At 44.2% G+C, this 23,507-nt stretch overlaps 1 protein-coding gene across 2 annotated transcripts in view; it reads right to left on the bottom strand.

Annotated features, from left to right (window-relative positions):
• Nucleotides 1-23,507, bottom strand: part of LOC306737552 (septin-9-like) — a 49,369-nt gene that overhangs the window by 16,685 nt on the left and 9,177 nt on the right. The window contains exon 1 of one of the 2 annotated variants that reach the window (XM_079219288.1): nucleotides 9,933-9,981. The exons of the other annotated variant lie outside the window; for it this stretch is intronic. The gene's annotated coding sequence lies outside the window, so the exon portion shown is untranslated. Of the gene's footprint in view, nucleotides 1-9,932; nucleotides 9,982-23,507 lie in introns of those variants that run through there. 2 annotated transcript variants of the gene reach the window in all.

Genomic DNA, 23,507 nt, shown 5'->3' with positions numbered 1-23,507 from the left:
ATCTGTAAATTAGAAGTGGAGCTCTTAAAAGACTTAGTAAGTAATGAACAGACCTTGTTGGGAGGAAGCGCTGCCAACTAACAAATCTCGGCTTATGCCTCACGTTAAGGAGGAGATTGTTGTGTAGAAGACGAAGGCTGTGTGTGTGTGTGTGTGTGCTGAGGCACCGCTGCAACACAACTCCACTCAGCCAAATGGGCTAGTATGTGCTTGCAGCAGTGCACTCCCCTCAATGTAGGAGGAGACAGCACTTCCTGTGCTACGTTTCAGAAACTTGTGGTGTCGCCTGTGTGAGGTTTGAAGTCACAGACACTCCAAACCACAGACACGCACAGACACACACAGACACACACACCTGAAGCTGACAGCCCACCTGACTATGCACTGTACGGTGTACTGCAGCTGCGATGGATTCAGGCTCTGTTTTGGGTTGATTGCGTCTTCTCATATATCAGTGAGAGTTCAAGGCACCAGCATCTGTAAGCTTTTTGCTGAAGAACATAGGAGCCTTTGTGCTTTTGATTTGTCTGACGCGACGCAGAGCCTGTAATATGTTTTTGCAACATTGGTGATAAGAATTTGAGAGCAGGACAGATGACAGTGGAACATTTTTCCTTCCTGGACCCTCAGATAAGACGGGCAGTGTGAGATGGAGGTAGAGAGGCAGGCGATCTTGAGAAGACATTTTCCAGCTTGTACTGCAGCTATGAAGCACAGGCTCTCCACAAGGAAGAGAAAAGACCCTCTTTGGCTCTCTGTGACTTTGTCCTGGGAAAGGTGCTGCTAATAATCACTGTAGGTGCTTTTAATTTGAGGGCACACCTGGGACCACCTGTCTAACAGGAAGCAGAAACACACATTTACACCATGGGGAGGTTGATGGTTCATCTCCAAAGATTTAGTTCAACCACCTCTTCATGAAGCGATGTGAATGGGTGTAAACTGTGATCACAGAAGTCACACGTGTCGGAGTACAATCTCACCCTGTAACACATTAGAGGTGCTAAATATCTGATTGGGAGCATTTCCATCGTCTCTCACCGGCGGCTCACAGCTAATTAACAGGGCTGGGCGATGACTCCGTATGATCATTTATCGTCTTTTAAAGGAATCAAATCGTGATTAAAGCCTATAATCGAGTTTTAATTAAATGAGAAAAGAAATTAAAAACTATTTAGTTCACACACAAGTATACAGTACCATGTGGTCATTTCGTATAAACCATTTATTGATGGGAATACCAGAACACATGCTGTATTGTGATATACATCGTTACTGAGATCTGAAAGGACCCATCGAGTGATGGAGGATTTTGGGCCACGTCACCCCGGGCCTGGCCTAATGCTACATTATTGCTCTGGATCTTGTAAATTGCACGTTTAAAGAAAATAAAAGTCATGGGAGTATTGATGAGTCAGCCGAACCTCTCTGAACTCAATACCCTTTTTTTCTTCTTCTTCTCCAAGCTACAATGTTGGTCCATGAGGAGGGAACCACACCTTCAACAGATGAACTGAGATGCGAGGCCACATGTGGCTTGGCTAAAACTCAGCAAATCTTTTCCAAAAAACTTGGGGAAATAAGACCCCCCCCCCCCCTCATCATTAAAAGAAAAAAAACAAAGATATGGTTCAATCCCTGCTGTAACGTGAACCTCCTGCTAATGCCTCGTCCCGGTGGACTAAAGATAATCTGTGCTGCGTCGCCAATCCTCAAGAAACCCGACACAGAAAGGCAGCGTCTCAGAAAGCGATACAATAACCCCCAGGTATTTGGATCAATTCATCTCTCGCCGGTCAGATGTTTGCAAGTGTTTGCATAGTGTCATTTGGCCAACCCTGTGATGAACTCGTATTACATTGAGCTCCGACTGACTGACAGAATGCAGATTAGCTCTAATGACATACTTCCAGGTCTGCAGCCAAAGGGGCCTGCCGTGACAATGCCAGCCCTGGGCCATCTGCCGCTCTCTAAGAGTAGACAAGCAGTCACACTTGTAGCAGCAGCAACCGCACACAGGCGTAGTAACAAGAACAGGAGACACGCATGCAACGGGAAACGGAAGAACAAGACGGCAGTGCAAGGAGAGTCAGACATGTCACTCAGCTTGAGAGCCACCATCGCTTTAACATCCACTTCTCTTTTCTTGTGTGGTCCAGCTCAGCATGTATACTCCCCAATGGTTTCATTCTCAGGGCTAAAGGGTGAGCCGGGCCATTCGCAATCGTTATTTATGCCCCTTATGCATCAGAGCGACAGTTTTGCCATTTGCGTCCACAACAAAGTGCCTCTTCATGAGTCAGATCTGCGTTCGAGCGTTATGATGTTCCACAAAGACAGCGCCGATAACCTCCGCCGCGGCGGCGAACAACATTTCTGGACGAGTAGCCTCATTACAGACGTACAGTGTGACTCAGATGAGTGGCCTCGACCGTTGGATCCCAACTCTTCTCAAACCAGATAGACCGGGCGCCTTAAAATAGGACAAGATACGTGAGACTTTGCTGGAATCAACTCCCTTTGAAGAGCTGAAGCCTGGTGGGTCAGTTCAAATTAATGATGTGGGAATCGGACCTGCGCTGAGGACTAAAACAGGTGCATCGATAAACTTCAATCGACCCCTCACTGAGAAAACACATTTGACCCAGATGAAAATAACTCTATTAAACTGCCGACTGCGTGAAGATCGCTTTCTTTTGCCTCGTGACATGCAAAAGCGGTATTTTAGGATTAGAGCGCTTCGGTTAATGAATGGAGACAAGTTCAGGTTAATCCTTTGCATGAACGGATAGATCCCATCAAAGAGAGGACTCGAGCCGTTTATCTTCAAATGAGGGCACTTCCACTGGAATGAAGGCCGTTTCATCATCACCATTAGTATATTCATCCTCACATGTTGGAGGATGACGCTGTGCTGTTTAATGGTGGTCTAAAGACACGATCATTGGCGTTTGTCATGCGAAAAGTGCTTCCACTCAAACAGTAACTGTAAAAATGTGTTTTATCTGCATTATGGTAGTTTCCTGTCTGTCACCGAGGGTTTCACAGCAGGCCAAACCACAGCATCTACATCCGCATCAGTCTGACTCAGGATGTATAGACTGGATACGCTATCTACCTTGCAAAGGCACTGTAACTGCATCTTAGAGACTTAGTGCCTCCCGGTTTAAAGAAATTCAAACAACCAAGAGTGGGGTTTTTTCACTGTCATGTAGAATTTTGTTCCCGACAGATCTTTTTCAAGCGCTCTATCAGAGTGGATACCGGTCTAGCTATGAGAGACAACGTCCATATTAAAACGTTTGTTGCTATAAAAAGGCGTGGTGTGTAGGATCTGTCGCCATCTAACGGTGAGGTTACGGATTGCAACCAAGTGAAATTTCTCCCGTGGCCCCAGGACAAGTATACGCAGAAAACATCCATGGCTCTACCAAGAGCCAATGCAACTTGGGGCGTGGAGTTTGATTTCATATAAAAATGCTATGAAGCTGCATAAAGCCAATTGTAGGATCCGGACCCCACACTGGGGTCCAATATCTCCCCCTTAGCGGCTTTAATAAAACTCTTGTAACCATTGCATATAGTCATGTATGTATATTGTAGGCAGGACAAAAGTGATGAAGTGTACAGTCTTAAAGTCAGAGAGTGCTCAACAGATTCCTTAGAAAACATTACAGCCGGACGTTTTACTTTTTTTTTTTTTTAAATCCTTAACGCCAGCATGGCTGAGTTGAGACCAGAAAACACTAAACTGCTCTCCGGCAGCATTCTTGTCTGACCTCAGCCTTCACAGAAAAGTAATACATGATGTTAATGCTTCTAGAAGTATGCAACATGTAAATATTGAGCTGACGGATATCAATAACCACCAACCTGAAGCATCAAACCCACTTCCTTAAAACTGACCTGTAATGTAATCCTCCTGGAAAACCAACACCAAGCGTTCCCCTCCGATCAGATAGCGTTTTGCATTTTGCTGGAGCCGAGGATCCCCTTCCCACCGGGGACTCACGCAGAACTCAACACTACCCTCTCAAGCCTTTCATTAAAATCCCATCAGGCACATCACAACCAATTCTACATTTAATATTCACAGAGTGAAACTTGAATGCGCCGATGCCCAGAACAAAGCTTTCATTGTCTTCTCGAGTGGCCTCTTAAAAAACCAAAGAAATTCACGTTCCTTTCCTTTCCCTTGGAAGCACCACTTCACCACCTTTTAGCCCAGCTCTAGATCATATGGGAAAGTATTTTTCATATGTTATTGTTCTGACAATAAAACCCTGCAGAAAGGGAACGAAAGCGGAAGGGGTGAAGGAGACAAAAAGTTAAATGATTCATGGCGTGCACAACATGTAGCGAGAGTCAAAGTGTTTAAATGAGTGTGGTTGATGACTGACGCTCTGAATACTACTTTATAGTTGACCATTTATTTTCAGTTCTGGATTCAAACAGATTTTGATGTTTGCCTCTACGATAAAACATTTGGACAATCTCACTGCCGTCATGCAGGATAAGAAATCCACGATAATTAGATAGTTTCTTGTGATCTCTGGCGCTGGAACATGGAACTTATCTTTGTTGCATTGACACTTCAGAATGCAACGTCAGGAACCAAACAGATTATTTCTAATCTATAAAGGAATTCTACCAAACGTCACATTATGTCCAAGTCTGAAGGCAAAGTAAAAACATTGTTGTTCATGCACTGATCAATTTTGACTACTGCTTTCATACGTCTTCAGACTAGTGGAAAGAAAAAAGCATGTGATACAAAGAGTTATCCAAACATTCCCTGACAAAAAAACTGACTATTATATCAACAAACTGAAACAATAACTTTGAACCTGGCTTCATCCAATGTTCAGATTTCTGTGTGAACATTTGCACATATTTAATACGTTATTGCGGCATTTGCATTTTTTGACATCAATTACAAGTTAACAAAAAAAAATATTGTCTTAATTGGAGTAATCAACTTGGGAAGTTTCATGGTGATATCAATTAGTTAAAACGTGTCATGAGTTTTGCCGTACACCCAAATAGCCACTTTGTATTGTTGTTGATATATTGCACAAGTGCATTTTCCTTGCAAGGCACAAGGTACTTGTTCTCCCTCCTCCCTGCCTTCAGTCTGTCTTAAGCATACGTTCTGAAGCTGTCCAGTCACTCCTCAGGGGGTTGCGCTTTGGGAGAAGACGGCATCATGTCTGTTCTTCTACTCACACACCGTTACTGACAGCTCTTAAACACCGTCTGCTCTTTGAAAGCTCTGTTATTTAAAAAACATGGCTCCCATGAGGCGAGTCTCTGCCCTGCCTGGTGCAGTTCAGCTGCATATTTCCTTTTCCTGCGTGTGTTTGTGTGTCCACGCAAATGTATTTCCCCTTCTCTCTCTCTCTCTCTCTCTCTCTCTCTCGCTCTCTTTTTCAAACCGGAGATGACATTTCCACTGGTCCTCAGAGGAAGAGGAAGAGATCGTTAAGTTGTATACCTGCTGATATCCGGCTGAACTGGATGGAAGGCCCAGAAATAAGATTTATGCACCCGAGTCATAAGTGTGTCACAGGAATACAGGATTAACATACATATGCACAATATAATATAAAAAAATCAAATAAATGCATCGAGTCGTCTTATGGGTGCGGCCAGGTATGAAAACTACACCCTCTCATCTTGGGGCTCAAGCACTTTAAACACATTCATTTAAAACACATCAGCAGCAGTTCCAGCCCTACTTTAATTACTTATTTTCCTGATAATGAGCACTGACACTAACTAACTAATGAAACTTAGCCCCAGCTGTGACAGTCAGACACACAATCTGTTATGCAGAGCGACTAGATGGCTTAACCCCGCAGTGCATATCAAGCTGTAATCTGCTGAGACAAAGGTTCAGATGGCAAAAGCAATACCTCTATGTTTCACAGGAAGAGCTCTATTCAAACGAGTGATATCAGCAAGTTTTATATTTTGATATAAAGGCTTGAAAGATTTGCAAAAAAAGCCCTCATACTGAAGCTGTACATGGGGAAGCTTTACGGTATTGTCTGACATAACCCAGTATCAAGAAGAATAGAAACTTCTCCAGTCAAACAATACCTGCATTTTCTACCAATTGTATATTTGTATGGTTTTGGTCATAGCAAATTAACGCAAGCATTCTTTCGATTGTAATGCAACGTATTGGCCCACTATCGCGGCCGTTACAACCCACACAGCAGGGATGGCCTCCACACAGCTTAAGGGTACTGGGAATGGTTCTGGTATCGTCATTCTTTGAAACCACCCAGCTCTTGTAAACACTTGACAAAATAATGGAAAAGATTCATAGACAACCACTTTGAAGCAACCATAACTGCAAACACTGCTTCAGGCGGTCCATATTGGGTTCGACGCCAAACAGCAGCTACCGTAGAGACGTGGCAATCGCCCTTTGGTACGCGTGTCTTCAGAGAAACACAAGACATGACTCATCTGGGGCCAAATCCTGTGATCAATCAGGTGCGTCAGTTAAAGAAGAGTGAAAGTATTCACTAGACCAAACACAGGAACCTTAAACACATGATAGTATGTTGTGGCAGATTTACGGTGCTGGCTGAATCGTTCCTTTCCCCGTCTCCAAGAAGTGTTAATATTATTTTGTCTACTGCTTTAATGAAATTGGGTGCGTTTAAAAAAAAAAAAAAAAAATCACAAGTCTCTCCATTTGCCAGTGGTTGCCTAGCGTGGCGACTTCAATGTCAAGTGTATGCACATTCTTAAATAAAAGGTGCAGAGGCCACTCGCTTAATGCAGCACTGCGTTCTGTTTGAGGGAGATAACGCGGCGTGTTTACAGTCGCTATAGTGACGAGCGTGAGGTCGACAGAAGGGATGGGAGAATGGAGGAGGTTCACATGTGAGAGGAAATCCCTCATCCGTACTTTGAAACCAGAGCACCGCTGCGGTTTTGTAAAAAAACGGCGTGTTTCTCCACGGTAACAACTCCCCGCCGTGTAAGACGATGAGGTTCGGTGAGGCCGATGATGGCTGCGGCCGACACAAACAGACGTCGGCACTTTAAAAAAAAAAAAAACTCTGAAGAATGCTACCGGCCCACATCGTCTTTCAGCCTCGTCACGCGTCGGCCCACTGAGAATGTGACCCCTGGCCTCCACGCGGAGCGAAGCAGATGGTGCTTGCTCGGTGATGACATGCAGTTCTCTGCGCGGAAACTTCTGGTGGTGTCGATAACGACCGGTCCCTTAGAGCCTCCAAACAAGACCAAGAAAAAAAGTGAGAAGAGAGGGGGGAGGGGAGAGAGAGAGAGATATGTGGAGGTAAGGGTCATTGAGGTAAAGGGAATGTCCAGGGAGAGATGAGGTGAGATCAAATGCTACAAAAACAGTGACGGGCTAAAATGAATACAACACCAGGGAGCACGGTTTGGATTGATAGCTGAAAGCCGAGACTGAGAACGCAAACGGCAGGAGCGAGAGTCTGCTGTTCAGGACAGCTCTCAGGACTGTAAGCTAACTTACCACACCTGTAACATTTCTGAGGAACGAGGATGGGGAAATGGGAGAGTCCAGCCGCTGACCCAACCACAGCTGCAGTAGAGGAACTGGTCCAGGGTACCAACTCAAACCACCCAGTATGAAACGTGGGGGGCGGCTGGTTGGAATTTTACAGCGGTGGATGCTGCTCGACGAGAAGAAATGAGAAGTGTCGCTTTGTTCAGAGCCGAGTTCTGCTCTTGAGGTTGAGTCTTTTTCCTCAGTCGCAGCCGCAAATTGTCCCCAAACGCACCGCTAATTAGGTCTCTTTATCGGATCAAAGTAAATAAACGTGTTTGTGCAAGCCAGAGACCAATTTCTGGAAATTCACGTCTTCATCCCAGAATCAAGAGACCCTGTGACAGACCACCCATAATGCCTTGCTTGAGGCACGATGTTGCCACAGCACTGCAGTTGAGGACAGCGCAGACTGGCATTTACCACCCTCTCCCCTCCCCCACTGCTGGCAGGCCCACAACCTGTCACCTCTGACAGGATGTGACACGTCTGACTTCCTCCCCTCTGTGACATACATGTAGAACAGAAAACATGCTCCGCTGGGGGCAGCGAGAGTGATGCAGTGCCAGAGGTGTCTGACCAACTTTTGTAGATTGACACAAAAAAAAAGGACGTTTTCTAGTCATTTTATACTTCACTGTGCTGATGAGGCAAACCAGCACGAGCAACATGACATGAGAACTACATTCCTCCTCTCGCCGATGGAGCAGGAAGAGAAGACCACATGAGATCACATACATGTGGAGACAATCAGCCGGAGGACAAGGAAGAATGTACTGTGATGTGGGGACCGATGTTTTCAGACTGAATGTTTACTGTCAAACATGTTCACGCCTCACCTCCACTCAACTGCGCTGCCTTCAGGGCAAATACTTTTGGGGGGAAAACATGTGACAAAAGTGTAGTGTTCAATCCATACAGGGGGTTTCCTTTTGAAGAACCAGGGTGGAAAACACAAAAAATCTCTTTTTGGCATTCAAGATTTCCTGAAAATGACATCAGGTTTTGACTGATAGGATGTAAAGTATTAATTAAATAGCAGCAAGAAGGAAAACAAATAATAATTCAGTGTGAATTTATTTTACACCGCTGGTCCCAAACAATCCTGATGAAGTGTTTACCTTGCGGTGGGTGAATTACTCGTAATCAACGAGCTAAACTGATTAGCAACACGCAAACAATGGCTGAGTGGTTTTAACTGGCGCCTATTGTGAGCCATACTGTAATAATGCTTTATGTAAATCAGATACGAGGCAGCATTAGGGAATGCTTCTGGTATCAAATGCATTGTGTGCTAAGCTCCACTGCGCTGGCATTGCAGGGTGACTACTGTCAGGGAAAGCAATCTGAAATGTATTTCTCAATTCATTAATGCTCTGCAGGGACGTGAAGGAAGCACCAAAGTGTGTTTTGGAGATGCAATGTGGCTGCTGGGGGCAAAGCATCTCTGATCATGTTACATGAGCAATGACTTCTGGGGGTTTTCTGACTGCAGCATCCAACAAAGCCACTATTCACTGTACTGCAACATGGGTAAAAGACGACCATGTGATGAAAACATGGAAGATTAAAGCTAACCAACTGAACGCAAACCTAATTTTCTTCCCAGCAGAAGCAACGGACAGAGTTGAGAGCATGAGAGCGGTTCCTCTACTACTCCCCTGGGGGAGAGCAAGACTCAAACTGAAAACACGATTCCTCAACTCTCCTTGAACTTGGCATCAAACTCCCGCTTCGGAGCGGCAGACACAGGGGGATTGTCAAAACCAAAATCACGTCAAAACAGCTTGGCTCCGTCAGTGGCTGGCTAATCCACTGCACCGGATCAAAGTGAGGCTGGAGAACTCTTGTCTGAAGGAGAAAACATGGCCAGAGAGAGACCCGAGGCCTTAAAGAGTGATGGCGGGCTCCCCTGATTGGTCAACGCTCAATCCCATTCTAGGCAGATTGACTATCCATGCATGCTCCAGAGCTGAAGACACAATGGGGAGGGGAGGGAGGAAGAAAAGGAGAGGGAGGGAGGAGGGTGAAGAGTAGTAGTGTGCTTACCCCCCACAAACTCTTCCCAACAGCTGAACAATGGGAAAGGATAGAGAGAGACAGAGAAAAAAAAGAAAAGAAATGGCAAAGTGCAGGGCCTGCATGCTGAATTTAAGGTTTCCTACAGATCTCCTGCCAGAAACCCACTCAACCTCTCGGCCTCTAAAACTTCACACAGCATACACGAGACACCTGGCTAACTGGCTTTGACACCAACGAGCACCAAACATCTTTTCTGCTCTTCTACCCTCCCCCCCTTCCCTCTTTTATCTCCCCCCTGGCAAAATCATTTACGAGACAGAAAAGCACACGGCAAACATGAAAACCAACAACTCACCCAACCCTTTTCCTCTCCTTCTCTTCTTTCTCTTCCTCTCCTGCACTCCCTTCCTCTCTCAATCACAGCTCCAGCTGGTGAGGCTGCATTGCTGCTGCTGCTCCTCCTGGCCACGCCCCCTGCTGACCACGCCCCCCCACAGCTCAGTCACGTGACCGCCATCCCATGAGGCTGAGGAGCCACACCCCTCATTGAGGGAAAGTGAATGGAGAACATTGTGGATACAGCAGACCACGTGCGATTAAGTAAACCCACTGGAGATGCACGCTGTGTGTTTGTGTGTGCAGTTTAATCAAAATGAAAGACAGCGGGAGAGCGTGTGTGTGTATGTGTCAGAATATAGGAACATTTATTTTCTCAGTGTGCGTGTGTGTGTGTGTTTGCACAAGACAAGAGGTAACATCCTTCTCACTTCCCAGTCCTTGTGTGTGTCCATCTGCACTCTCCCTCCCACTGCTTTGTTTCACAGAGGAGAGCATTTGATTGTGTGTGTGTGTGTGTGTGTGTGTGTGTGTGTGCGTGTGTGTGTGTGTGTGTGTGTGCACTGAAAGCATTTGGTCATCTCCCTCCTTCAGTCCTCCAGGGTGCTCTCTCTCTCTCTCGCTCTTTCTCTCTCTCTTTCTCTCTCTCTTTCTCTCTCTCTCTGACACAAAAGTCTCCAACCTTCAAAACTGTGTTGACTCATGAAACTAAAGCCATGACTAAAACAGAACATATCTACGATTAGAAAAGAAAGAAAGACAATCTTTAAGAAGGCATAAGTTTACTTTTGGGGGGGAAATACGCTTCTTTATTCATTTAGTTAATATCAGAAGAGTGGTGTCATCCTCGTGTCTTTGCTCTAGACATGAAGCTATAGCCAGCAGGCGACTAACTTAGCTTTGCTTAGCATGAAGTCTGGAGGGTAAATTGATGGCCTATTCACAACAACTTGAGCGAATCGAGCGTCAATGAGCTCAACATTGGCTGCAAAAGAGATTAAAATTGTTCCAAAAACCCAAATGTTCTCTGGAAGGACGTGTCGCTCTGGTCTGCTGCTTCCTGTGTCCCAGTTCAGCCACAACAGAGAGATTCATAGTTATCACCGCCAACCCGCTGCCTGCAACACACTAATGCAGTCGACATGCTTAAGATGTTTTCTAAGAATAGTTTCATCATTCAACAAAGATTCTGGTTATAAAATGACTGGAAGGAGAGAGCGCTTTATTTGTGTCTCTTCTGAGGAACTTTGTTTTCCATGGGAGATTTTCACACAGCATTCAGCAGAACGTCTTCCTTCCTGTCAAAGCTGAAGCTGAATCTCACACTTTTTTCACACGCTTTGTTGTGAATGTAGGGAAGCAGGAATGCATGATTGTGTCAGGTGTCACACTGTTGAAACATATTCAGTGTTGTATTCAGTTGTCATGTGCTTGATTTACCACGGAACAGTTTTATGAATTTAGAGTCATTTTACACAACTGACTCTTGGTTGAGAATAATTTCTCATATCTAGATTAATAAACTGAGCTCCTGATCCAGTAAATATATTCTGCTCTGCGAGACATTCATTTTTCATCCACAGCCTCGTGGCTTCATAAGTTAAACATCTTGATGGGCCTCGGTTCGGTTTCTATCAACGCTCCAGCTTGTCAATATTTTATCAGCTCGTGGGTTTATCGATTGACTCCCCGCAGAAATGCAATAAAGTCGAGCAGTGGATTTTCTCTCAGCAAATTATCATTTTCTGTCTTAAGATCAGGACATTAAATCTGCCGTCTCCAGTGTGGACCCGGGGTAAAATGTAAATGTTTTCACCATCAGCCTTCAGAGTCAAATAAATCAATAAGAAATCGGACACATTCCCGCTGTATATCTCTTTTCAGCAAAGACAACATTTTCCATATAGCTCTCACTAAACAATGCTGTCAGTGACCCACCAGTGGCTGAAGTTACCATTTCCTCCCGTGGGAACCAAGGATTAAAGAGGAGGTCTGCTGTGTGTTATTTTATTAGTTTTCCTGAGAGCCTAAAAAGCTGCTTTGAGCAAAGGATTTATGGGAAATTGCTTCAACTAGAATCCAAGCAAGGTGATTTAAAGGCAGGGGGACTCACAATATGTGTGTTTGCATTCATTTTACATGTTCATAAGAGAACATACAAAGTCATCGAAATGTCACAAAAGGTTGATTGAGTTAGATTTTCTTGCAGGGAAGTCATTAGCTTACTCTGCAAAAGCAAAATCAAGAGATTCAAGCTGTGTTTCATCATTTTTTTCCACTTCTTCTTTTGAAACACAGCGGCCACTTGGGCTCAAAGCACAGTTAAACATTTGGTAGCATGATATCATGTGGCCTTGGGGGGGGGGGAGACAGAAAAAGCGGCGGTGACTGGCGAGCCCCGTCGGGGAGCTCCGTGATTGGTCCTGATGTCGGGGGCCGATTGCTGCGAGGGCCGAGCGCACATGTGGAGCCGATTAAAAGAGTCGGCTCCGTGACTCAGCTGACCGAGGGACTCGGTGACACATCCTCAGTGTCGAAGAAGGAAGGGAGGAGGCAAAGAAAAATAGAGATGAAGGGGGAGGGGGCGAGAGAGACAAGGGAGAGAGGAAGAACATCTGGCTCGGCCTGGGTGTCTACAGGGAAGATAGCTGGGTCGGCTAGAGACTTCCTGTTGTTTTTTGTTTTTTTGCAGCGGTTGCTCCGCTCCCCTGTTGTGCAAATGGAGACAGCATGTGTGTGATGAGTGAAGAGGTTTATCTCAGCACCCTAAAGTGGCCTCCTGGACTCAACCTCCTCCTCTGACTGAAACCACTGCACATACATTAACAGTACAAATGTAAGAGTCTGTATACAGATGTGGAGGTAACAGGCAGTCTAGCATTAAGACCCAGGCAAAGGGCAGAGTCTCACCTGGGCCTCTCCTCCTGAACTGAGACACGCTGAGGCCAGCCAGCCCTTACTCTGGTGACTGATGGGATTCTTCATGTTTGCTGAGGGACTGACACTAGATCAAGATCAGCCAAGAAACAAGATTCCAGTCACCTGGATGCCTTCAACTGGGGGAGGGGACTGGGTTCCAGTCAAGCTCGTTTTTAAACAAAGACACAAGAGGAGACAACCACTGCTTCCCCCAAACGTATCAGGTTGCATTGTCCCTTTTCACTAATCAATTGAATGGACCACTTTCTGTTTTATTTCTCTTTTTGCTTCGTCTTCAACTGAAGGGGGACCGAGTGGGAGAGTAGTCTTCTCGCATGTGTTTTTTATTGGGTGGTTTGAGTCACCATGGCGTGCTGCGAGTAAGTAAATTGGATTTGATTTGGTTTGTGTGCAGTGGTGGTTTATTCATAATTGGCCTATACATATTTTGTGACAATTTCCTCTTTTTACACATAACTCCACACTGACCTCCCTGATGGTGCAGTTCAGCCCCACATTGTTCATTTTCTTTGCTTGTCCATTTGTTTTGATGTATGTATTACTTGTATAATTTACTCCATCCTTTCTTTATCATGACCTACATTTAGGCCTTCTATTGAAACTCACTTGTTGAGTGGAGATACGTCTTTTATTCCATGCATTTTCAATAAAATCTCTATTTTCATCTCTATTTTCAGTCCAGTTTATTCCGGGTCTTGTGCATTGAGAATAACCAGGTCACATATATATATATATATATATATATATATATATATATATATATATATATATATATATGCTTCTCTCCTCCAGGTTTATTCCCCTGCGCTTGCAAATTCCAGTTTACAATAACTCAGGCCCCTGTTTGCTTTTTCGTCCGCTTTTTACCGTCCAGAGAGTGAAAACTCTGTGCTGTTTGCATAATGATGGCCACAAAGAGGATAAACTGGACAGATTTTTGCAGCCTCGAAAGTTTGTTTATAAGGAAGTGTTTTTTTTTTGTGTCTCTTTAAACCCACCAAAGCTTTCCCAGCTGGACTGAAGAGCGAGCGCTACTGTAGCATCAAGGACTGAGAAAAACGGCGAGGACGAGTCGCCCTCACTGCTTTCAAACTACCATGAAAGCATTGTTTCTTTAACGATGAACCAGACCAGTTCTCACACTGGTGAGAACTGGTCTGGTTCTTCATCTCACGAGGATTTAATGAGGAAGTGTAAAACGGCGTTCAGTAAAAAGATTTGTTTCAAAAAAGAAAAAAGAAAAGGGGTTTGCAATTAAATAAGCAGAAAAAGAGGGATGTTTCTGTGAATTCATTTTCAACATCCCCATCTGAGGAGGGTTCATCGTGCCCCGACTTGATTGGCCTTAATGGAAACCAGTTGTCCCTCTTGCCTCTGCAGAGTGATAGTCTGAAACAGCTGAGCTCCCCCGAAGACCAAAAGACAACCAAACAGATACTCACAATCGGAATCCATCTCGTGGCTGTTGTGCGTCTCACTGCAAGTTGACGCCATCTCAGAACTTTTCCTCCCTTAGTTCCAGTATTTAACAAGGAAAAACTCAGATAAGACTAAAAAAAAGCCTCTGAATATTTCCCAGCCTGTGGCGTCTGCTGCTAAGTTCTGCTGAAGATGAGCAAGAGCTAATCTCACAAACTACACACACACACCAACATGTACTCTATTTCCCGTTGTTGTTCCGGAGTCAAAGCCTCCCCCGGTGAACAATAAACACAGCGACGCCAAGGGGATCGGCCTTCTGGGGAATCCCTGGCCCCTCGCTACATGTGCGGGGGGGCGAGGGATGACTCAACTCCACAACAACGAAGAGAAGACAGGAAGGAGCTCTGCGATTAAACTTGATGTGCGGCCGCTGCACGTCTCCCAGAAACATCTATGGTCCAGTTATGATGCTAATTATTTATCATGTAAACTTTCCATGTGCAGGGACAGGGAAGCAGACTTCTAGAGACCGTGAAGCAGCATCTTTTTGAGCTGAATGTGGGTGCCAAAACTGAACAGCAAGGGATTGTAGTTTGCCAGAGCGTAACGCGGAGGAACTCATCTGTGGCAACTTGCCCTTTCCCCCAAATCTTCAGTTGCAAGTGCGCCTCCTCCATCTGCCTCCTCTTCCACGGAGTGAGGGTGACGTGTGCAGTCTGCTGCACGGCATCAAGAAGCACTTCACGCTATCGAGGCTCGAAGTGAAAGTTCACCAGAAGCTCCTCCGGGCTCCACCGAGGACGATGGTACTCTTCGAAGAAGCTAATTGCCCGTAAACCACAAAGCTGCCGTAATCTCCTTTTATCCCTTAAAATATCACTGCAAACCTCAGTTATGACATCAGATCCAGTCTCTGTTTTGAGTGTGTTTAGGTATTGAAAGGTTCAGACTTGAGTGCCCTTAAATATTCAATCAAATCTGCCTGTAAGCTCCCAGCTGAGGAACCAATCAGCGAAGCAGCACAACTTGGCTAATCTAAAACATGAATCTGTGTGGTGAGGAAGGTGCTTGAGCACAAAAGAGGCCATGAGGATTCAGACCAGATAAGTTATGTATGACTCCCCTTCTGCCTGCATTGAACCTGCAGGGTTAAACAGTACAGCTGTTTATCTTTTATTCTCTAGGTTTATCTTTACACTGTGCTGCCCATGATCAGAGAGCTTAGACAGAGATGAGCGCTTGCACAGTTGAATTTCTACGAAGCCGACAGGCTGGAAACAGAGTAAATGGCACTCCAGCATCACCTCGTCACAGCTCACTGGGCCGTGATGTTTTTTAGACTAACTGTCCTGCTGGGCTTCAATCGTATTTTATTTATTTATTTCATGTCACTTCAAAACATATTTTCCCAGGATGATGGGAAGCCTCGGACAGTAGATGTTTATATACTTCTTAAACTCTGAATATCTTAGTTAAAGGGAAAATGTTTGCTTTGTAGTCCCCAGGACAGCTTTGCAAGATCGATCTGTCTTGGTTCCATTTGATAGAGATAATAGTCAGCACAGTTAAAACAGACCAGCTTCTGAGCATAGTTTGTCCTTAAGGGAAGTCTTGACTGCAGATTTTAGTCAATGTTTGCTTACAGGCGTTGGGTAGTCCGACTGCAAATGGGGGAGAAGTTGAACAAAGCCTGTGGTGACTCCACAGGGAGCGGTGTGAAGCCTGTGATGTCACTTGAGTCAGGGTCTGTTGGGTCTTAAGTTTGGAAGTGAGAGAATCTGGGGATGTGGAATTAGAGAGACGTGAGCTCACCAGACCCCTGCAACCCGCCGCGCTGTGGATAATACGGCACAAGGCTTAATTGGCGGTGTACTCTTTTAAGCTGGCAAAGTTTTTGCAACCAAAGTTTCGTTTATTGCTCCAAAATCTGCGCAAACTATGAAATCCATCTCCATCAGCTGCTGGGAGCATGAAGAAACAGCCGTGTGACATATTGGATCTGCTGCACTGGTCTATGTGACCGAACTTACTAAAAAAAAGACGCTGTGATCAAAACAAGGACAAGACTGAGACTATATGTCATGATGAGTCAAAAAACAAGCTCCGACTCGATGTTCACGGACAAACTCAACTGCAGTCGGTGTAACACAAGGGACAAAACTGCACCGTCTTATTTTTCGTCCTCCACACACGCTCACTTCAGACAGACTCACACCCTCGCACAAGAACCCCTCCGCCCCCTCGTCTCCTCTCGTCTCGTCGTTTCAGCAGCAGATGGTACAGTAGGGCTGCGGCACAAACGGCCATCTGTCTGTCCACGTGCACATTAGAAAAGCTATTCATGTTATTCCAGTCTGTCCTCTATCAGCCAACAAGTGGGCCAAACATAATTAGCAGAGAATGTGGAGGAAAAACTCACCTCACATGAACCTTTGTTCTTCTTTTAAACAACTCTAGGTGTGAATACAAACAGTTTGCAGATGATCGCACTGACAAGGACCAAATGGTGTTTTCTTAAAGAAGACGTTTGCATTCCAGGTCTGCGTAGTTAATTATGTTTGATTGATGGCGCTGAAAAAACAATCACTCTATGTCTCATGCTGCTTTTTTCCCCCCTTCATTTCAAGGCCACTACTCTGGCTTAGTTTCTTCATTTCCATTGCCAAGACAAGATGAATGATTTTCCCATCAGTTACTTGGACAACTGAACCACAGCGGGGTCTTACATCTGGATAAACAAGAGGGAGGATTCACCCGGAGAACGGAGATAACGTCAGCCGAGATCAAGCGTTATCTCAGTCTGCTCCATCGGGCTCTGATGGCCCAAATCCGACTATTTATCTTTTATCACTTGCCGAAGGAAAAAGTTGACAAAGGCGATTCGGAGTGAGTGTCTAAAGTTAGGCTGTTTTGTCAAACTCATATCAGGAAGTGTGTGTGTGTGTGTGTGTTTAAACATGTATGTGCTCTTACATGTATGTTAAGGTGAGAGTGTGTTGGTTTTCGAGCTCGCAGGAGAAAGTGAATGAACTGTTTACTGAAGTTGTGGGATTTGGCAAGACGACAGAAGAGGACAAAGGTCTTTCTGCTGTGGTGGGAAACTTCTTTAACCCTTGACTTCCCCCAGATGCTCAATGTAAACGTCAACTTCCGAAAGCCTTATCTGGGGGAGCAGGGAACTGTGTGTGTGTGTGTGTGTGTGTGTGTGTGTGTGTGTGTGTGCGTGTGTGTGTGTGTGTGTGTTGGAGTCTATGTATCTGGGACTGAAGGGCTGAGCCTTCCACATTTCTCTCAGCTCCTCTTCCTCCTCCAATGTAAAAAAACAACAACTTTCATGTCATGTCCAGTTCTTTTCAGTGTCCACACTTCAGAGAGTTTGCTTTGAATGAGTGTCTTTCCTAGGGATGTATTGGAGCGTTAAAAACATGGATGGAAAAAAGGCTGGCATCTGTGTGTTGGATGGCTTTCTGCAACAGAACACCAGTGTGGTCCGAGCTTCTGACCCTGAAGTTGTTTGAGGAAACGTTACCAATCCTCTGAGAGGAAGGTCAGGAGAACTAAACTCATTTTGAATTTCCTCACTGGCTTGAAAAAAAGGAAATACAGCTTTATTTAACCTGCAAACCAGGTTCACTGTCTCAATAGATTTTTTTTCCCCTGGCATACACTGCCTCCTGGTGGTGTGTTTAGGAAGCACAACAACAGTGAAAGTCACATTATAGTCACAATAATGAGAAGTGACACTTGTCACTGTTATCACCGCGGGACATTTCTGAGCTGAACAGACGGACGTCCCAGTGTGGAGGCCCGCAGACTTCAAGTGAGCAAAACTGAGGCTTTTTGGCAGCTTAGTCAAAGACACATTCAGGGACAATATGGGCCTCAGTGTAACATAATGGGACTCAGAAAAGGCCTTGTGTCTCGACTCTAGCTTGAAGGTACAGTTCACCACATAATCAAAAATACATATTTCTCCTCCTATACGTTGCAGTGCTATTTATCAATCTAGATTGTTCTGATTTTGGAAAATCTTTACAGCAGTGAGCAGATTCATGTAGGAACTGTGGTTGAAAGGAAATTGTTCCTCCATGAAACCGCTCACAACAAGGTGTGTTTTGTGACAAACTCTTTAAAGAGTGGTGGTGACTGAAGTCGTCGATATTACCTCATGTGCTGTGATTGTCTTCATCAAACATCTCAGCTCTTTATGGAACAACAACATGTATTAATTCAGACATGACTGTATCTTTTCACCCATCTTATTTAACTACTCGTACAAAGAGATGCTGGAACAGTAATACTTGCAGATTTTAACTTTTAAGAGGGATGACAGGAGGGTCTCTTGGTTCAGAGACCTTTCCGGAGCCAAAATGTCCCACGCTCAATTACTGTGACTTTCCATTTATCAAATGTTCATTGAGCAAGAAAAGTCCGACATAATCAGTCTGAAAAAAGTCCCAAATTCAAGAAATGTCACACAAAACGTGTGTGAACCCGTGGAAACCATCATCATAATATTAACGAGGATCCGAAGCAACTACATGTTTAACTGCAAAACAAAAGCTTCAATAATTAATTTGGATGCATTTTATTAAAGCTTGTGCAAAAAAAAAAAAAGTTGACCAGTAACATGATCCTACTGTATCATCAAAATCTGATTCCACTGAAAGATGATATATATATATATATATATATATATATATATATATATATATATATATATAAAGAATGAAATCTCAGCCGTAATAGAGAGTGCTCTAAAGTCTGAGATTGATTATACTTGTATTGTGAGACACATTATGACCACTGCAGCCACATCACGCCCTTCAGCAACAAGTCTCAGTCAGCAGCAGTTCCCTATCACAAGAAAAATCTCTCTTTCCTTTTCTTCGCCTCTCTCTCCCCTTTTATTTTCGGGGTAATTAGCCGACAGGTCACGCTGAGTAATGGTCTGGGATCAGTCCAGAGTATAATTACACCGGGAGAGGATTGACCGTGAATATACCTTCGCCTGAGGCGGCCTGTACGTGTGTGTGCTTGCAGGTGTGTCGATGAGCGACAACAAAAGTAAGACAATTTGAGATGAATAACGTGTGTGTGTGTGTGTGTGTGTGTGTGTGTGTGTGTGTGTGTGAGAGCCCTTTCCTGACCTATGGGACAGGCAGAGACAAATCGCCCCCCCCCCCCCCCCCCCCCCCCCCCCCCGCTGTCCCCACATCCCCACTTTCAGAAGGTCACAATCCAAATGAAAGACAAATGGCTTCACTTGCTCTTTCTTCCATAATGACGACACCTCAATTAGGAAAACAAATGTGCTACAAGATAATCAGTTTATTTAAGCAATATTAAAAGACAGATTCCAGTGCAGCATACATAATATGGCTTTCTTGAGATGAGGATTTCTCTTTTGTTCTTTATCATCACATCAGGAACAATGGCACCACAATAAGTCCTTTAAATGCCTTTATTGTAGCTATTCTATTTTCTTTAGTGCTGTAACAGTAATCCAGCTGAGATGGACATCTTTTCCTTCCCCATATCCCCACAAAACACTGGAGGAGTTGCTAAATGAGGTTATGTGACCCCAATGATAACCCACCAGCCCCATGAGCCCCGTGATAGCGACACCATTAACGATCAAGCTCTCTGTCGACGTCTAGTAACAGTAAAAGGGAAGAAGGTAATAAGGGGAATCTTTGGTGCGTCTAAATAATGGAAATATTTGTTAGTTGCAGCCCTATATTAATTTCCCCCTGAACAACGGCTAGGTTCCTACACGGGAAGAACAAAACAAAGACTCTCAAGTGTGAAATCTGGTCTGAAAAGGATGGACCAACAATTAATCGATTATGCATGTCATCTAATTGATTAATGGACTAATTGTTTTCGGTTGTTTGTGCGTGACCTCCGCTGGCTGAGGGCGTCAAGCTACGAAACATTCATCTGCTCGTCTGTCTGTGATCTTACAACAAATGCAGCTCTCCGGCATGTGTGTGTGTGTGTGTGTGTGTGAGTGTGTGTGTGTCCACAATCCTTTTCATGTTGACCTTTTGCACAAACACGCCCCGTGTAACTCTTTCTCTCTCTCTCTGCGATGCTGTGATCAAAGTACAGGGGGGACATTTGCTGGGAAGCTGACTAACTTAGATCACATGACCCCCGAGAGAGGAAGCACGCTGCGGTGAGGTCACTCAGCAGGGGAAACAATCACGCTGACAGAACACGGAAGGAAGCACAGGATACTCGGTGTGCCTTTGTGTGTGTGTGTGTGTGTGTGTGTGTGTGTGTGTGTGTGTACGAATGATGTGTGATGTAATTTCCTCCTGGAAAAACTGAATGGGCAGGAAAGCAGCGTATCTAATACACTCCCAAAGACACAGACGACAGCCATATGACAAAAATTATTAAAACAAAAAAAATTATTTTCTAATTCATGTCACTGAAGAAAGTCAACTGAAAGCACTTACAATGGTGCAGTAGGGCAACTTATCATTTCCCCCACATCCCAAGAGAACAATGTGTTTTCATGCCTAACTTCAACTTTAACTGAAGTTTTCTATTTTCCATTACTTCAAATTACAATGATTTCAAGACTAGAAGTGTTTTTCCGGTTTGTTTCAGCTGTCTTGATGATTTGTTAGAGCAGAGCAGGGTGGCCCAGTCAGAGCCCCTGGGCCCTGCAGGCAGGTCACCCTTCATTTAGACCCCTAACCAGGGCCTCTCTCTGTGGACAAATAAGTGGCGACCACCCCCATGAGCTAGAAGAGAACTGCATTAAACCTTCAGCACAGAAACAGACCAGATATTTATGGTTAATTGACGTAGAAACATTATGGGTACAACATGAAGTGCTGAAGCACACATAGAGACAGACACAGTGAATAAACTGTGGGAAATCTGACTACAAGCATCTACTCAAAGTGCAGTATTTCATCTTGGTGTAAAGACCAAAACAGGAATATATAACATTAAAATGGGTTAAATCAATTCGCCAGCACCATCATTACGTTACACCAACAGCTAATTATATTATATGTAATTATAATAGATACTTCATGGTTCATCAAGATGGTTAATAGTGATATGGGAACGCTGATTCTTCCCCTCGGCAGCTTTATGATGAATTCCCGCTCATTGTTTAACTTTCCGATCCGCACCTCTAGTATTTTGGTTCACGCTCACCGCTCTCATGGCGTCATCTTTGGTCACAGAAGGCAGCTGTTTTTGAGTGAAGGACCCAGAGTGCACTACCTGCTCAGCCCCACACAGCAACCAGACACATAGGCACTAGCTGGTGAACATAGTGCAGCATTTAGCAGCTAACGAGATGTTTCCCTCAGGAGTTGGTGCAAACCAAAAACAGAGCTAAAAGAGAGCAAATATTGGATTTAGATTTGCTTAGTGGTCAAAAACAACAACTCAAAGCAAACGATTATGTCGCACTTTAACTGCTGGATGTGTAAATAAGCAACCGTTTGCTAACCAGTTCACCAGTTCAACTAAAAAAACTGTTGATATGTCAATGTTGTGTCAGTTTTTGTCAGTTTCATAAAATGCCTTAAGACGTTATCTATACTTTGCTTAAATATTGTCATGCATATCATGAGATAAAACTACCTGGTAAACTTAAAAACATTTTCTAACAGTTATAAATCTCCCCAATTTTACAGAAATGTAGCTGGGTAGTTGTGACAAGGCTTGTGGGTTAGCTTACTCCGTATACTGGTGTGTTTCTGCATGGAATATTTTAAAGACAGGTGTTTTCCCTATATTTAAACGTGCTTTAAACAAGATTTGGAGCATTTCTGTTGTCTCTCAACGGCTCTCTACATAGCGATGGCTGACTCCCAGCTAACGGTGCTAAGAGCGCTAACAGCGCTAACAATGCAAAGTACATTGACAGCTGTCTCTGCCATATGAGTGCAGTGCTGAGCATCTAGACCACCCTTCTTTGTTGCATGTGTTTTTACTGCAACTGTAGCGCTACTTACTATTAACTACCAAACTACGGTTGCCAAGGTCAGGCTTTCATCACATAACAAAATCCACGTTGGCTCCAATGCGGCATTAAGAACGTGAATAACCACAAATACAGACACGCAGTCTGCCGTTTCTACCGACAGACGGGCCTTCAAGGACACGGCCACTTATGTTGCTGACAGACATGCAGACATCAGACTAATCAAAAAGCTGCTCGTGTTACTGACCCTTTCTCTTAGTGAGAGATCTGATACTGGGGTTAGTCTGTAGCCTCAATGTGAGTGGAGAAGGAGCAGGAAGATATGAAGTCAGAAGAAAAAAATAATTATGCATCATGTTGAGTCAAAATGAAATGTTATCTGGAAAATGTGACATTTCTTTACCCAGTCAAGAGTGCACGGTTTCCCCTTCCTTCACACATAATTAAATGCAATTGTTTTTTTAAGTTTAAGACAGCTTTCCCACTGATGACAGCGTCCCATCGAACTGTTAAGGCTGTGCTAAATCAAGGCTGCAGAGCTAAATCACAGCACCAAAGCACTGTTAAAATGGTATGTCTCTGATTCAGTTTATACACAACAATCCAACAACCTTATGAGATTCTACATGAGATCCATGGGATTCTACAAGCACAACATAATCCTTAATCATCAAAAGACAATGTCCCAGAACGTATACAATCAAATAGCAAAACAACCAAGCTTCAATACAGGACTGTATCGTATAAACTTGAGATAGTCGCAGTGTACCCAAGTACAGAAAGAGGTTCTTCATGATAAGGAGCTATACAATATGAGGAGCTGTTTGTTGCTGTGTCTACACACAAAAAATACACTGAACTGGATTTGTATCTATTTTTACATCAACATCAAAGGTTTGATTGCCATTTGAAGGCAGTTATATTGTTAATCAATGGTCAATTAATACTTTTATTAGACAGCATATTACAGGGATTTGCGTCCATACTGGGTTGCATCATTTTCGCTGGGAAATGTCGGATTTTCCACAGATTGGTTCACTTGGTGACTAACCTAGTGGTCATCAGTGTGTTCTGTAGTGTTCTGTATAACCATCAGTGTACTGACACTCCCTGACGACACGTCTACATCCCAGCTGCAAGGTCTAAAACCACTGAAGGTCAGCATAAACAATACTAAGTTAAGTTGCTCTTTAATCAAAAAAAGGTTACTTTCCAACAGGAATTTAATGAGTGGACATTACGATTAAGAACTGGGATGTAACCATCACCAAC

Source organism: Taurulus bubalis (assembly GCF_910589615.1).
Source record: "Taurulus bubalis genome assembly, chromosome: 6".
NCBI classification, from domain to species: Eukaryota; Metazoa; Chordata; class Actinopteri; order Perciformes; family Cottidae; genus Taurulus; species Taurulus bubalis.
Note: the sequence above shows the minus strand (reverse complement) of the source record. Positions and strands in the feature narration are given on the sequence as shown.